The sequence below is a fragment of the Pseudorca crassidens genome, chromosome 1, assembly GCF_039906515.1.
Source record: "Pseudorca crassidens isolate mPseCra1 chromosome 1, mPseCra1.hap1, whole genome shotgun sequence".
NCBI lineage: Eukaryota > Metazoa > Chordata > Mammalia > Artiodactyla > Delphinidae > Pseudorca > Pseudorca crassidens.
In genome coordinates this window covers 29283108-29298408 of record NC_090296.1, presented here as the reverse complement: position 1 = coordinate 29298408, position 15301 = coordinate 29283108, and the positions used below count along the sequence as shown (strand labels likewise).

At 48.4% G+C, this 15301-nt stretch overlaps 1 protein-coding gene across 1 annotated transcript in view; it reads right to left on the bottom strand.

Annotated features, from left to right (window-relative positions):
* Window positions 1-12440, bottom strand: part of MIDEAS (mitotic deacetylase associated SANT domain protein) — a 66941-nt gene extending 54501 nt beyond the window's left edge. The window contains exon 1 of the mRNA XM_067730826.1: window positions 12278-12440. The gene's annotated coding sequence lies outside the window, so the exon portion shown is untranslated. The remainder of the gene's footprint in view (window positions 1-12277) is intronic.
* Window positions 12441-15301: the final 2861 nt, after the last annotated feature.

Genomic DNA, 15301 nt, shown 5'->3' with positions numbered 1-15301 from the left:
CTCAAAGGTTTTTAAGAGGGGTGACGTGATCAAAGCTGTGTTTTAGTAAAAACAGCTCAGATCCTTCCAAGACATCTTTTCCGCTTCCGTGTTGTTCTCAACACGATTCTATGTCATCTGGACAAAAATGGGCAAATAGTGCAAACTGTGCCAGAGCCAGCACTGGCTAGGAACACTCCTGCTCCGTCCTTCCCCGGGTCACCCTGACCCCACATTGGTGAGCAGGCCTCAGCCTCAGGAATCACCTCCAGTCCGGGGTGCAAGAACCCAGCCCTTGACACACTCAGCTTCGTGGAGGCAGCAGCTCCCCACTAACAGGCACCAGTGGAAAAGACCCTTGAAATGCTGGTAGCCACCACAGCCATGAGGCCAGAAGTTCAAAACTGCATTTTTCTCTTTAAAGCAAATTAATTCCTTCGTCTAAGGTTATTGGAACTGAATGGCCAAGATTTCAGTCAAGGTGCCCTGATGTCAAAGAGCTATAACCAGAGGATCTGAGGGCAAGAAGGGAGCTAGTGCTCACCGAACAAACACCCTCTTGTTTGGATGAGGAAACTGGGCAGGGATGCGACTGGCAATGCTGACAGCCCCAGGCAGATGAAGCCCTACCTCCTTTAGCTCTCTCTCAGGCAGGATATTGGATAGGACATCTCCACCAGGTTGACATCTTTAGAACGTGAGAAGAACCTACTCCTGTCACTTTGGACAACTTTGGCACCAAGCCTGAAGACAAACCCCAGTCAAAAGCAAGGTAGCACCTCCCAAACACCTCACGGCCCTGTGGGTCTTGCCCAACCCCAGAGGAGAAACAGAATTTGTACTGTAGCTGCCTTTTAGCCAGAGAGAGCCAAGCTCTGGCCTCTGTCCTTACAAGGCAGCGCTGAAGTTTTCCAAGTGGAATCAAATGTGCAGGGAGGATCCAGATGCTAGGATGAGCTCTCTTTTCCACTGGAATCCTTCAAATTCCAGAGGAAAAATCCAACTGCTGATGAAATGCTCAGATCTCCAGAGCATATAAGAATCCTAGGACTTCCCTGGTGGCTCAATGGCTAAGAATCCTCCTGCCAATGCAAGGGACCAGGTTCGAGCCCCGGTCCAGGAAGATCCCAATGCCGTCGAGCAACTAAGCCCGTGTGCCACAACTACTGAGCCTGCACTCTAGAGGCAACAGGCCACAACTACTGAGCCCACGTGCTGCAACTACTGAAGCCCACGTGCCTAGAGCCCGTGCTCCGCAACAAGAGAAGCCACTGCAATGAGAAGCCCGCGTACCGCAACGAAGAGTAGCCCCCGCTCACCGCAACTAGAGAAAGCCCGCGCGCAGCAGCAAAGACCCAACGCAGCCATAAGTAAATAAATAAATTTATTTTTTTAAAAAAAGGAATCCTAAAGTTTAGCTGGAGGCTAAAGGATTCAGAAAGATGTCCAAAAAGATTAAGATCAAAACGTGGATATTTTCAGTGGCCTATGGGGGATGCCCCATCTCCACCTCATGTCCAGCACTGCCCAGTCATCCCAGTCTGAGGGCTAGAACGGGCTCTGGCTTCTATGGTGGACACTTGTCCACCTGGCATGCGTACCTGTCCCCAGGTTTAAGGAACCTGGCATTGTGAGTCCTTGTGGAAGGGAGAGTTCCACCTGCAACTGGGGAAGCTGTAACCTCCAGAATCTGTGAGAACATGAGCATGTGACCTAAGCTGGCCAACCAGATGCTCAGCCTGGGCTCTGCCTGTGGATTGAGTGACACAAAGAATCAGGGAGAGTTCAAAATTCATTCTGGAAGTGGTGGCAGCAGTCAGGTTAGCAGGCACCGGTGATGCCAGGCCAGTGGCATCATCACCTTGTCTTTGGTTTCAGCTACCCAACTTCCCACAGGTCCTGAATGATTTCTGAGCCTCAGTCTCCAGATTTCCAGGACATTCAGTGAGTCACCAGATATCCTTCCAGTACATTCCTTTTCTCATTAATTTAGCCAGAGTCAGCTTCTGCTGTTTGCAGACCAAAGACCTAGACTACCCCACCATGTCCTTCTACCTCTACACTGACTCCTCTGCACTGCCCCCCCACCCCCCCGAGACAACACCTAGGCTCAAGCTTCTATCTTTCCCTCCGGGAAAAGAGTCTCATCTAAATACACATCTGAGAGGATCACAGCCACCTAATAATCACAAACATGAACAAATGACGTAAATGCTGAATATAACAATTCATCCTGCCCCTGGTTCTAACCAGATGTTAGATTTGGGGCATTAATATCAGAAATTAAAAGCATTATCACTCCCTTGGACTCTTCCCTATTTCCCCATCAGTTCAGGGAAAGGTGGACTTGGAGTCAAGAAACCTGCGTTCTAGAACTTGCACATGTCACTCCAACCCTGGGGCACCTGGTGACACCTGCACCACCTATTTCTCAGGGAGGTTAAATCAAATGAGAAGTCCCCACCCGTGGCAAAGACCCAGGAACCTTCTAATTCCTAAGTCAATCATTCTTTTCAGTCCTCTCTTTCTTGACGTCCCCAATGATTAACAGTTGATCAATTTCAACTCAATTTAATAAAGACTTATGGAAAACTTGCCATGTGCCATGTGCTGTACTAGGTGCACAAAACCATGGTCCCTGTTATAAAATGCAAAGCTCCCTCCTCCTTTGACATCTATGACATCATGCTCTCCTGGTTTTCTTCCTTCCTCACCATTGGTTCCTTCCTGGTCTCCGTTGCTGACTTGCCTAGTACCGTACCCCTTAAACGGTGATCCCCTTGCCTCCTACTGCATGCTCTCCATGGGTGATGCCATCAGCTCCCCTAGCTCCAACCACCTTCTGTGTTCTGGTGATTCCCAAGTGTCTATTCCAGAGTGTCTGACAGACAGAGGGGGCTACTGGGAGGTAACTGGGTTTGTCTGGAACTTGTCTTGAAGCTGTAGCTGCACAGTAAGTCATCATTTTTACTTAAATGATGTTTATTTGGGGTAGCTTGGTTAGAGTTCGTGGAGGGGGCAATGCTGCCCATTGCCATCCCTTGTGGGAGTCTCCTGCCCCAGACCCATATGTCCAACTGCCCACTAGAACTGCTTTCTTGGATGTCCCGGAGGCACCTCCAACTCAACATGTACAAAATTAGACTCATTGTCTCTTCCCTAAAAGCTGCTCCTCCTTGTTTGTTTCAAGCAGAAACCTAAGGAAACACTTCAACTTCTCCCTTGCTCTATTCATTTGGTTGGTCCTCAAGGCCTGTCAACCCAACTCCCTCGACACCTTCCTAATCCAGCTTCTCCCTCCCCCACCGCTCTGGCTCAGACTCCTCCATCTCACCCGAGGGACCACAGTGACCTCCTGCAATGACCTCCTCACTGGTCTCTTTACTGCCCATTTTTCTCCAGCTCCAGTCAATCCTCCACATCACAGTGAGTAACCTTTTAAAAAGAAAATCTGATCCTATCTCACACACACACACACACACACACACACACACACACACACACACAATCAGTCCTCAGTGGCTCCCCAGTGCCCTCAGAGTAAGGTCTAAATCTCTCTGCTGACACAAATGGCTGGCCCGTGACCTGGCCCCTGTCTGTCCTTTCTGCACCCCCTCCTACACGTGCTCCATCACACCCGCTGCTTGCAGTTACTGGAGAAGACCGTGTTGTGTCACGCCTCCACTCCAGGCCCTGCCTGAGCTGCTCCCTGTGCCTAGAATGCCCTGACCCCCTTTGCCACCTGGTGGACGCCTACTCGTTTCTCAGGACTTGGCTCACACACCACTTTCTCCAGAAAGCCTCTTATTCATTAATTCCCCAGGCTTCCCTGAGCACAGGGACCATGCAAGGCACTGGGGCCGTCCTAGACCTTTCCTAACGGTCCTCTCTCCTCTGGCCTGGCAGAATCGACCTGTCCCTCCTCTGAGCCCTGCAGACCCCTGAACAGTTTCACATTGACATCCGTGGCACTAATGGCTCTTGGCTTTTGTGTGTGTCCGTCTCCCTCACAGACCGTGAACACCTTGAAGGGGGAGGCATCCCCAGTACCTAGCACAGAGCTAAGCACACAGTAGGGACTCAAAAAATGCATACAGCATGAGTGAGTAAAAGAAGGAAGAATGTGGGGGAAAGCACTCTATAAACAATGATGGGCAGGGTTCCACTGCTACTGCTGTGGCCAGGTTTCTTTTTCTCCATAACTGGGAATTCAGATCCTAAATGCCAGCTGGGGAGGTCAGCACAGGCTCCTTGGAGGAAATCCTGAGCCTTTCCCCACCTCTAGTGCAAGTGGAAGTGGGGATCGGGGAGTGGATTTGGCTCCTAAGTTGTCCCAAAGCACATGCTACTGGGAGGCCACAGAGGAAGTAGACACAGACTCATGAGGTAGATTCCTTGCAGGCCCCTTACAATGGCCTGCAATAGGGAGGCTGGGGAAGGGAAGCAGGGGAAGGGGAGAGAAGGAGAGCGGATGTGGAGGGCTAGGGCCTTAGAGCAGAGAAAAGTGTCTGCTCCACATGGCACTGCCCTCGCCCAGCCCCACAGCAATGACAGGTCACCCCAAGCATAAGTCCTTCCTCTGCAATCCTGCAGTTAAAACCCACTCCATGGATCTCTCCGTTGCACCCTGCTCACCTGTTCAAAGAGCCTTTTTTGCTTAACGTCCTATGGTCATTTCCTAACGTATAAACCCTCCATCTATTCAGGGGTGAGCATGGGCTAAGAGCCCTGAGCCTGCTGCCTGCTGCCTGCGGAATATCACAGTATAAGTATCTCGGCATGCTGAGTGAGACTGTAGTATTTGAACACACACATATTTCATACTACAGAGCCCCCAAATTCAAGACACTTCATCTGCTGCTTGACCTTGGAAACTGCAACTTCTTCCAGAACTAGAGGAACAGCCTAAGATGAATTTAAGTATCAAGAGCCAGTATGTCTGCCGCCTACCTGGTGCCCTCCTAAGGGACTTTCAAGGTTAATCTTGATTATATTCTTATTTTTCACTTTACACACTGACTTTAGAACCTGACCCCCAGAAAATGCAACTCCACCAAATTCCGTTCTTAAGTGACTAATCCACCCTGAGTCTGTTTTTCCCTCTGACAACAACCTATCTCAGAAGCTGACTGTCAGCCTCCTGGAGAGAAGGGGCAAGTGGGACCCTGCTTTGCACCCCTTGTTGTGCCACATGCAGTGCTGAGAGCACTGCAGCTGTTCTGTAAATGCCCAGTGAGGACAGTCAGCCTTGCGTTAACTGGCTGCCCAAGGGGTGCTAAGTCTGTGTTCCTGGGCCTTCTAGCATCCCTCTTCTTAAAGGCCTCACTCCAACCCTGGTTTTTGGTTTTGTTTTTTGTCAAGTTTCTTCTTTTTAAATCTTTGTGTACTGCCTTAAGGAAACTAAAGAGATGGAATTGTAAACAAAATCCTTGGTTTACAAATAGGCTGGAACTGATGATTATGATGACTAAGATGATCGATGCAAGATGGTGAAAAGAAATGGAATGTGGGGTTTGTGCCTGCCTCTTCCATTCTGCAGCTGTGTGACCTTAGAGAAGTCAATATCATCTCTGACCCTTAGTTAAAAGTGAGTTACTGTAGGTTCCCTTCCCAGATTTAAATTCTCTGAGATGTTGTTACTGCAGTTACTATAAAACAGAGGCGGGGGACTTCCCTGGTGGCACAGTGGTTAAGAATCCACCTGCCAATGCAGAGGACACGAGTTCGATCCCTGGTCCAGGAAGATCCCACATGCCGCGAAGCAACTAAGGCCGTGCACCACAACTACTGAAGCCCGCGCGCCTAGAGCCCGTGCTCCTCAACAAGAGAGGCCACTGCAGTGAGAAGCCCGCGCAACCGCAACTAGAGAAAAACCCGTGCAGCAACAAAAACCCAATGCAGCCAGAAAAATCCAATAAAAAACAAAAAGAGAGGCGGGATGATAGCAGTCCCTAAGGTCCTAAAAGTCATAGAAGGTTCTACAGTTCTAAAAATTGATTATTTTGTGAAACAGCAGATTCTATTGGTTTATTAAGTGCAGTTTATGCATAATTTTTCAGTAAGTTTTCTAGGTAAATCCCAGCTTCACCCCTTTTATGTTCATCAAGAATTTTCAATTAAAAGTGAATTCAACATATTGACTGCAACATTGTATGTAAGAGCAAAAGACTGGGAATAGCCCAAATGTTCTGCGGTAGTAGACTAGTTAAATAATTGATGGCATTTTCATACAGTGGAATACAATTTAGTCAATGGAAAAAATGAGGTGGCTCTACGAGCACTGATACAGAATAACTTCCAAGACACATTAAAAATGAAAAACACAGAATGCTGTGTAGAGTATGCCAGCATTTGTTTATAGATTCATACTTTCTTCTATGTGCAAAAGCTACATCTGGAAGCATAGCTGAAAAATGACAAATTGTAGTTGCCTAAGACAGGGACACTGACAGAATGAAGAAATGGGGAACAATAGAGGATGGAAAATTTATTTTTTCAAAGGATTATGTTATCAAATTTATCAGTATTTTCTTATAAGTTCTGTTTTGTCTCTTTCTTAAGAAGGTCTTCCTTCCCTCAAGGTTAAAATACACACTTATTTTTCTAATTCCATTGCATTTTTATACGTATGTATATATCTGTATAGTAATCTATTGTCTATATTGAAATTATTTTTGAGACTTACTTTACACTGTATAACTTACATCTTTTGAATTTTGAACTACAGGTATGTATTACCTGTTTTTTAAAAATTGAAGTATAGTTGATTTACAGTATTTTATTAATTTCAGGTGTATAGCATACTGATTCAGTATTTTTACAGATTATACTCCATTAAGTTATTACAAGATAACAGCTATAGTTCCCTGCGCTATATAATATATCCCTGTTGCTTATCTATCTCATACATAGTGGTTTATATCTCTTAATCCCATACCCCTAACTTGTCCCCCTCACTTTTCTCTCCCCTTTGGTAGCCACTAGTTTGTTTTCTATATCTGTGAGTCTGTTTTTGTTTTGCATATACCTTCATTTGTATTATTTTTCATATTCCATATATAAGTGGTATCATACAGTATTTGTTTTTCTCTGCCAGAGTTATTTCACTGGGCATAATATTCTCTAGGTCCATCCATGTTGCTGCAAATGGCAGAATTTCATTCTTTTTTATGGCTGAGTAATATTCCATTGTATGCATATACCACATCTTTATCCATTCATTTGTTGATGGGCAATTGGGTTGTATATTACCTTTCTGAGAAGAAAACTGGGGAAAAAAGAATCTACCAGATTTTATTTTAAAAAAATCTTTTTTAAGGAATTTAGTGTATAGGGTGCATTTTATGGCATGTGAATTATATCTCAATTAAAAAAGAAAGAATCTAGCTTATATGGCAAGGTTGAGATTACTAGCATGAGAACTGGGTGGAGACAACAGAATCCTCCTAGTTAAACCTGATGCTAGGGTTTAGCAAGGATCTCCCCAAGACTCAGTTTTATAGTTTAGCCTAGTTTTATAAGTCAGTACCTATTTGGGCAAATCAAAGCTATGGTCAACCAGGAAGCATCTCTTTGCCTTCCTCACAAGTGTGTCTGACAGTTGGCCCTACCTCCTTCTATCAGTCTGGTTCCCTTTGAGGAACCCAGGTAATGGATGCTCTCCCCAAAGAGCCAGTGCTCAGGCTTAGGACATCCTGGGGCAGATCAACTAGGCCCAAATCAAGACAAGGAGGAGCCAGTGCTGAAGCTGGACAGACACTGTCTAGCAACCAGGGGGAAGAGGTGCTGGAAAAGAAGCTGAACAAGAGGTACAAAGCTAGGAGGCACCAGAGAGAGGCCAACAGGCAGAAGGAGGCAGGGCTGGGTGAATGTTCAGAATAAAGACTGGGAACCAATTGGGATATATGTATACGTATAGCTGACTCACTTCGTGATACAGCAGAAACTAAACTCCAATAAAGATGTTAATAAATAAATAACCCCCCCGCCCCCGCCAAAAAAAAAAGACTGGGAATCATGGCCCTTGGCGCTTGGCTTGGGTGTGTGCCTATGCACAGCCAACAATATCTGAAGGCCACTGCATCTGCTGCATCTTCCTCATCATCACCATCATCCCCATCATCCAACATTCACCAGGAACCCCAGGGCTGGGAATACAAAGATATATAAAACAAGGACTTCCAGTTTAGTTGAAAAGTGGTAACACTGATCCACCCAAAAGCACATTTAAGAAGCTAAAGGAAGGGTATGATCGGAGCTATGGTCCAAAGGAGAAGCTGAAAATCCTTTAGACCAAGTTTCAAGGATTCTTCATCAGGGGCCCCCAGTGGATGTTACTGGAGTTCCAGGGAGAGGCCCACAGGGTGGAACAGGGGACATTCTTAAGGAGGGCAACATGAATAGGGCTAAAAAGGAGAGCAAGACTGAGCCAAGTAGGAGAGAGGAAAGACGAGGCGTTCCAGACTTCCGGGGAAGCATGAAAGGTAGGAATGCTTGCCACAAGCAGTGTGGACAAACACACAGAGTGGGTCACCAGGTCAGAGCAAAGGGCTAGGGCAGGAGAGCAGTGGAGGCCAGTCCCCTGTGTGGGAGGCCCTGACTGCCATCCTAGAAGTTTGATCCTTCCTGTGCAGACAGTGGGGAGCCACTGAAGGTTGCTGAGCAGGAGGCTGACCCTTGCAAACAGGCATTTTAAGTGAGATTACAGAGGAGCCCTTTATCCCAGGCTTTTTCAAAGACCTGTGTGCATTTCAAGTGGCACTTGAGAGAGAAAGTCGTAAAGCACTGCCCTGTGTCATGTAGACAAAGAAAAACAAGGTTGAAGGGTCTCACAAAGAGATGCTTCAGTGAGAATGAGAAATGAAGGGGGCTCATTTTAAAGAAGGAAACAAATTTGCAGGACAGAACTGCCGGGCATCTGGAAAACTGCAGCACTTTCTTCAGAGTCTGGAATGCCCTCTTTTGGCTGGAGGTGTTCTGCCTCCTTTTTTGGAGGTTAGTTGTGATGTCAAAACATGGAATTGCGGTGTAGGGAGGCAGCTGGGAGGAGGTAGACGAACAGAAATATAAATACTGGGCCCGGAGAGCATAAAAGGCCTCCATACTAAGACCATCCCCTTGCAGAGGACTTTGCCATCTGCCTCTCTCAGTGGAGCCTCGGAGTTTTTGTCAAAGTTGCTGGGAGCTTCCTAACTACCCAAATAGTTTCTCCTCTTAAAACAATAAAATGATTTTTAAAAATCGGTCACATTTTGATTCAGAGCTTTTTCAATATTGTTCCTACTTGTGCACAGTGAGGCAGTAGGCAGGGCTACTCTGGGGCCATGAACTGGGCAGTAACTTTAGGCCATAAATCAGCATTTATGTAAGGTGGAAGAGGAAGTCAGGATTAAATTTCCGGTCGTAAACTGGGCTGGGTACAACTGCAGGGCAAGTTCTGTGAATACAGAGGCAAAGCTGAGCAAGCCAAGGGAAGGGCATGCATGAGTTATGCACAAAAATCAACCAGGCTGAACTGATGACATGGACGGGCAACTGCTCCAGGTGGCTCCACAATTCTGGGGGGCGGGGGGTGGGGTCTGAGTCCTTCCTTCTTTGGCCTTTGCTAGGGGTCCCTCTCCCCTGCTCTCCTGCCCACACTCCCTGGGGCCTTTGGGCACTTTTAGTCTCTGCACGGTCTACATAAACACAAAGGATTGCAAACTCAAAGCTGTCTTTCCGCTGGAGTCAGAAGGGAATGCTCCCCTCCCCGCCCCTCTAGACTAGTTCTGGGTACGAGTAGGCTCTTACTAAAGCAGCCATGGTCAGGTGATACAGCTGACCAGGACCTTGACAGTCAAGTTCACTGAAAACCCAAATGTACCCAAAACAAGGGGTTGTGCAACTCATGGGAACTCCTACTTCTGTGGTGTTTTTGCTCTAACCCTCATTCCCCTGTGGCAACTGTGTCTGAAGTCCCAGACTTTCCAGAAACGTCCTGATTTCACATGCTTTTCCTTGAGTCTCTGGAAGCACATAGGTGTCTGCCAGGGAATATGCCCTAATGTTTTGGTTTGACGAATGGTCACTGTGCCCGTGACACCCAGCTGGCATGAGGTTGCAAAACAGCATTTTCCCACCAGGTGAAACTCAGTTACTAGGCTGGGGAGAAGGCCAGGCATGGGGACGCTCTGGTGTGCCAGGCCATCGGTACCTGCTGCCGAGTCACACAGACCCCTTAGCAGGGCTGAGTGCTACCCCGGCAGAGTCTCTACCTAGGGCAGCGAGAGAGGGGGCTGAGATTTGGCATGTGGGAAGAATGACCCAGCATGCATCCTGTACATGTTTTTGACTGTGTTTTAAATCCCTCTACTACAGTTAGCCACCTCTGAGGCCCTCAAGGAGAACCTGTTTGCCTTCTTTCCACACTTGAAGGCTTAGCTCCCTTCCTGCAGCACAGCAGTTCAGGAGGTGTGAGGACACCCACCCTGGTCTGTGCAGCAGGCCTTGCTCAGGAAGGGGGTGGGGGAGTTCCTCTGGAGAAAATGAACATGAGTCACTCCTCTGCCTCCCCCCCACCCCCACCCCCTCGGACCCTCGCCCCCGACACTGGCACAGACACACAGCCTAAAGCCCCAGCACTCTTCCCTTTGCCCAGAACACAATGAAGGAATTAGGACCCACCTACTAAGCTTCTGCAGCTGACACTTCAAGGCTCAAAGTCTAGCTCACCAGCACAGTCACACGTCTGACGTGTCCTCTTTGCAACCAGGCCCCAATCCAGCTGCCATGCAATTTTGCTAATTCAAACTGCTTTCCCGTTTAGGGATGTTGATAGCCATCTCCCATCTCCTTTTCCTGCTGACATCATCCCACATTTTCTACAGGCACAAATAAGGGTACAGTTCCTGGGGTAGTTTTCAGGCTGCCAGAGGTGGAAGTGAAAAGATCCTGCCCTCCCGGGTCCACTTCACTTCTCTGGCGTTTGGCAAATTGTCCCGAGTTTTAGGGATAAACGAGGAAATAAATTACCTAGCTAAGGTGAAAGGCCAAAAAGAACTTGGTGACTGCAGCTCAGACCCAGATCTGTCCTGGGCATCTGCAATGCAAATCTGCATTTTGTTCTCTGCCCCCGAGGTCTTGCACAATAGCCTGTGTATAAACATCCACGCCAACAATGCCTGACTGTGCAATCACGCTGTAATCACAGGCCGCCAGGAAGCTGCTGCTAGGAACTGCACCATTCAACTTCTAGACATCCCATGTCAAAGGAGTCTTTACGGCACGGACGTACATTCCTGCACACACCAACGCGTCCCCGCCGCCGCCGCCGCCGCAGCTGCTGCTACAGTTGAAGACTCCAAGCCAGGGAACTAGGGCGCCACCCGCCCGACCCGCCAGTCCCAAGTTACTATGCAGGGATGTCATAAGCTTCTCAGCTGTTCTTAAAAAAAAAAAAAAAAAAAAAAAGCCTGCTCCACGAGGCTACAGAGGGCGGCGGGAACCACCATCAAAGTTCCCAAGCACATTCCTGCAGCCCTAGCAGTTTTCGAAAACAGAGAAGAGTGAGATGCCTCAAAGAGTCCACTGGAAGCGGGTTTTGGAGTTTTATATAGAAAACACTCACATATGTAGGTGGGTGCGCTGACAGCTTTTATGGCTAAATTGCAAAGTGTTAGGCCTTAGTGATTACTGTCAGGCTCGGGACGTGGTGTGGGAGGAGAAAGGGTGGGGGAGTCAGAGGGATTTGTTCAAAGGGGGCTTCGGGGCAATTCTGGTTTTGCATTTTGGAAATGCGTAGGGTTGTTTTCCCAAACTTCCGAGTTGCTCTGCTCTTCGTCATTGTCAGGCCAAGCTAAGAAAAATGGGGGGAAAGTTCCTTTAACTTCCTTCCTGCGACCTCGGCGAGGGCTACGAAGAGGAAGAGCACGCTTCCTTGGGAAGCACCGGGCGGGAACTGGGGGACCGCTGCGCCCAGCCTGTCGCGATGGGGAGCGCCGGGTGGAGGACTAGCCTCGGACGCAGGACACGGGAGGCCCCTTCCCTGCACCCCTCCGCTAGCCAACGGCGCCCGGAGCGGCCCGGCTGCAGTCCTGGCTGGTTTAAGTCCCGCGGCAAACCGGCGACCACAGGGGCGCAGCCCGGGGCCCGGATCCCGGCCGCCGAGCTCCCTCCCTGCAGCGCCCCTCGCACGCAAGCCCAGCGCAGCCGGCCCTACCCGTCCCGCCACATCCCCGCCCGCGCGGCCAAGCCCCTGCCCCGAACGTTTCCGGGCGTCGGCGCCCCGGCTGCGGAGGGGCTGCCGAGCTCCGCGGCTTACCTGCGCGCTGGATCCCGGGGCCGCTCGGAGGGGCGCGGGGCGCAGGCGAGCAAGGCCCGCAGACTCAAACTTTGTTGCTCTCGGGACGGCGCAGTCGTCACTTCCTCGCTGAACGGGTGGCGCGGCCCGGGCCGTGACCCAGCAGCTCGCGCGGTGGCGCGCCGGGCCCTGCAGCCGCCCGCGCCCCCGGCTCTGCGCGCCCTCGGCTGCCGGGGGAAGCGGGCTGCAGTCCGCCGAGCCTGCACCCCTCTGGGGGAGGCTCGCTCCAGCAGGGTGGTTTCCGCGCCGAAGAAGTGCGGTCGAGGCTGCTCTCAGGCTGGATCTGGAAGATGGTGTTGGGGTTCAGGGACCCAGAGCTGGGGTTACGGGAAAAACAAAGGATGGGGAAGGAGAAAAGTTTTTCAGTTTGGTGTTGCTGCTAGAAGGTCCTGTTGGAAAGCACAGTGCTCTGTGTTTGTTTTTGCTTTGTTTTTGTTTTTCCCACCAAATAATGCCTAAGCTGGGCCTTAAAACGCGGGTCTCCTCTTCCCACATTCCCTCAAAAGATCTGCACACTTGTCCTTCGTCATTTCCACTAATTATAAGGGAACAGGACGTTCAGCGTTTATGACTTCAGGGGGCTATTTCAGCGCCCAAGTTGGGACTGAAAAATAGTTTCTGTTCTAATCCTCCCCCGCGATTTCCACCTCCTCCTTTACAGTCAACTCACAGGTCTCTTTGGGGCCTGATGCATTCCGTATTTCGTCACGGACCAAAAGTGACTTGGAGGGTAGGGTGGAGTCCTGACAAAAGGAGCTTCAGGCAGTAGTAATTCTGAAATTTATCATTGCCCAAAATAAATTCGCTCACCCTATTCAAAACTACAAAAACAAAAGGCCATCTTTTTGGTTCCTGATAAATAGCAACAAAGTAGTTAAACAGCGGTCTTTCGGGAAGAATTCCTGATCCGGTAAAGCTGGAAAGAAAATGGGTTAGCCTTTGCTGTGGTTGAGGAAAAAAAAAAAAAAGACATTTGAAACTGCAATGGAGGGCTTTCCTAATAGTAACGTTAGCTTCATTGCAGCTTGTTGTGAAAACAGGGACCCTTTCAAAGGTGGTTCAAAAGCATCAGTTAGGGCTCCACAATTTTCCCTTTTTCCCCAAATACTGCTTCTACAAGCACATTGGCCAGATCACAGAATCTTCCATTCTAATGCTTCATCTTTTTACTAAAGCACAGGAAACCGCAGAGTTGAGTGAAGGCTTTGTCCAGAAAGGTGGATGTAAAATTGATAGAAAGTAACATCTGAGAAACGATCCCCGGGTCTGTGTTAATACCTAATGGGAAGCCACAAACGCAGACTTACCCAGGAGTATGAAGATAGAAGCTCTCCTAGCAACATGAAATCCCCCACATTGCAGCCCTTTATGCACAATTATGATTTCTACCGAGACATTATTAATGGCACATTATAAATACAAAATGCTTCATGTAAGAAAAATAACGTTCTGAGAAATAAGTGCATTATTATACTCTCAATAATTATAATTCTCTGAAATTTTTATGACATCACACTATTGTGGGCTGGTGGTGGAGGGATTGTCCATTTCAATTTTGAAATAGAAGTAATTCCTTAATGCATTCCGCTTAAGGCAAGTAACGCCATAATCAAGAGGAGTAGAGAGAATATACTTCTAAAAACAATCATGTGATACTCCATATTTGCTAGGACAAGAGCAGAATATTTCTTTGTTCACTACCGTGATTCTGAATTCTCAGTCACAATTTCATGAATATTCAGTATTTCTGCATGCCCAGGAATAATTAGCAGACGATGTAAATGTTTGAAAGCCTGATATTTATGTATGCACAGACACACATTGCTTTTTCTCTGTGTGGGGTGGCATTTGCTGGAGTTCCACAAAGTGTAGAACCTGTGTTAGGCACACTTGAAGACAGCCCCCAGCTAATAGTGATCCCCTTCCTCCTGGTATTCATGCCCTATATAATTGCCTCTTTTTTGAGTGTGGGCTGGACTAATTGACTCAATTCTAACAAATAGCATATGGCAGAAGTCATGTGATGTCACTGCTGAGATTAGGTTATAAAAAACCTAATGTGGCTTCCATCTTGGGTGCTCTATTTCTTTCTTGCTCTTTCTTGGATCACTCACTGTAGGGGAAGCTACCTGCCATGTCCTAAGGCAGCCCTGTAGACTGGGATCGAGACCTGCCAACAACCACATGAGTTAGCTTGGAAAGGCATACCTCCCCCTTCCCCCATGCCAAACAAGGCTTCAGATGAGACCGCCAACCCCAGCCAACAGCTGCCTCATGAGAGCCCTGGTAGCAGAGGCATCCAGCTAAGCTGCCTGGATTCCTGACCCAAAGAAACTGTAAGATGATAAATATTTGTTGTCTCAAGCTGCTATGTTTTGGAGTAATGTGTTACACAGGCATCGATAACTAATGCACAGGAAAAAGAGAAGGAAGTCATTGTGGACCCGATGACAACCCCACACAGACTTCCTGCTCCCTCACCTGGAAAGCAGAACATGGAGAAAGAGGCAGGGATGTGGACCAGATCTAAGAGTAACATGTAAATCCTAAGAACAGAAGACCCAGCCCTTACCCCTTCTGCAGAATAAGTGTCATCTTTGAATTTAAACTAGGTCAGAGGGTGTGTGTTGCTGCTCGGTCCGTGGCAGCCCTGGTATTGGATGCCATCAACCTGATAGTATGTGCAGATGTCTTTGTGTCACAAGGATTGACATCTGTCCAGGTACCCTCTTCCTCCTCCTCAGGGCATCTGCCCTGATCCCCAAGGCTCTGGCACAACCAGTGACTGTGGAGTCAGGCCCTAGTCCTGGAAGGGGAGCTTGAAAGACGGGACTTCAACCCTGGCAGCCAGAAGGGATAGGTGATTTCAGTGAGAGTCCAAATGTAGGCTTGTGGTCCTACAATCGAAGAGCAAGCCGTGAACTATCTCTGATAAGAATCACCTCCACACTGCTTGCAGGGCTACAAGAACATTCTGTCCACGTG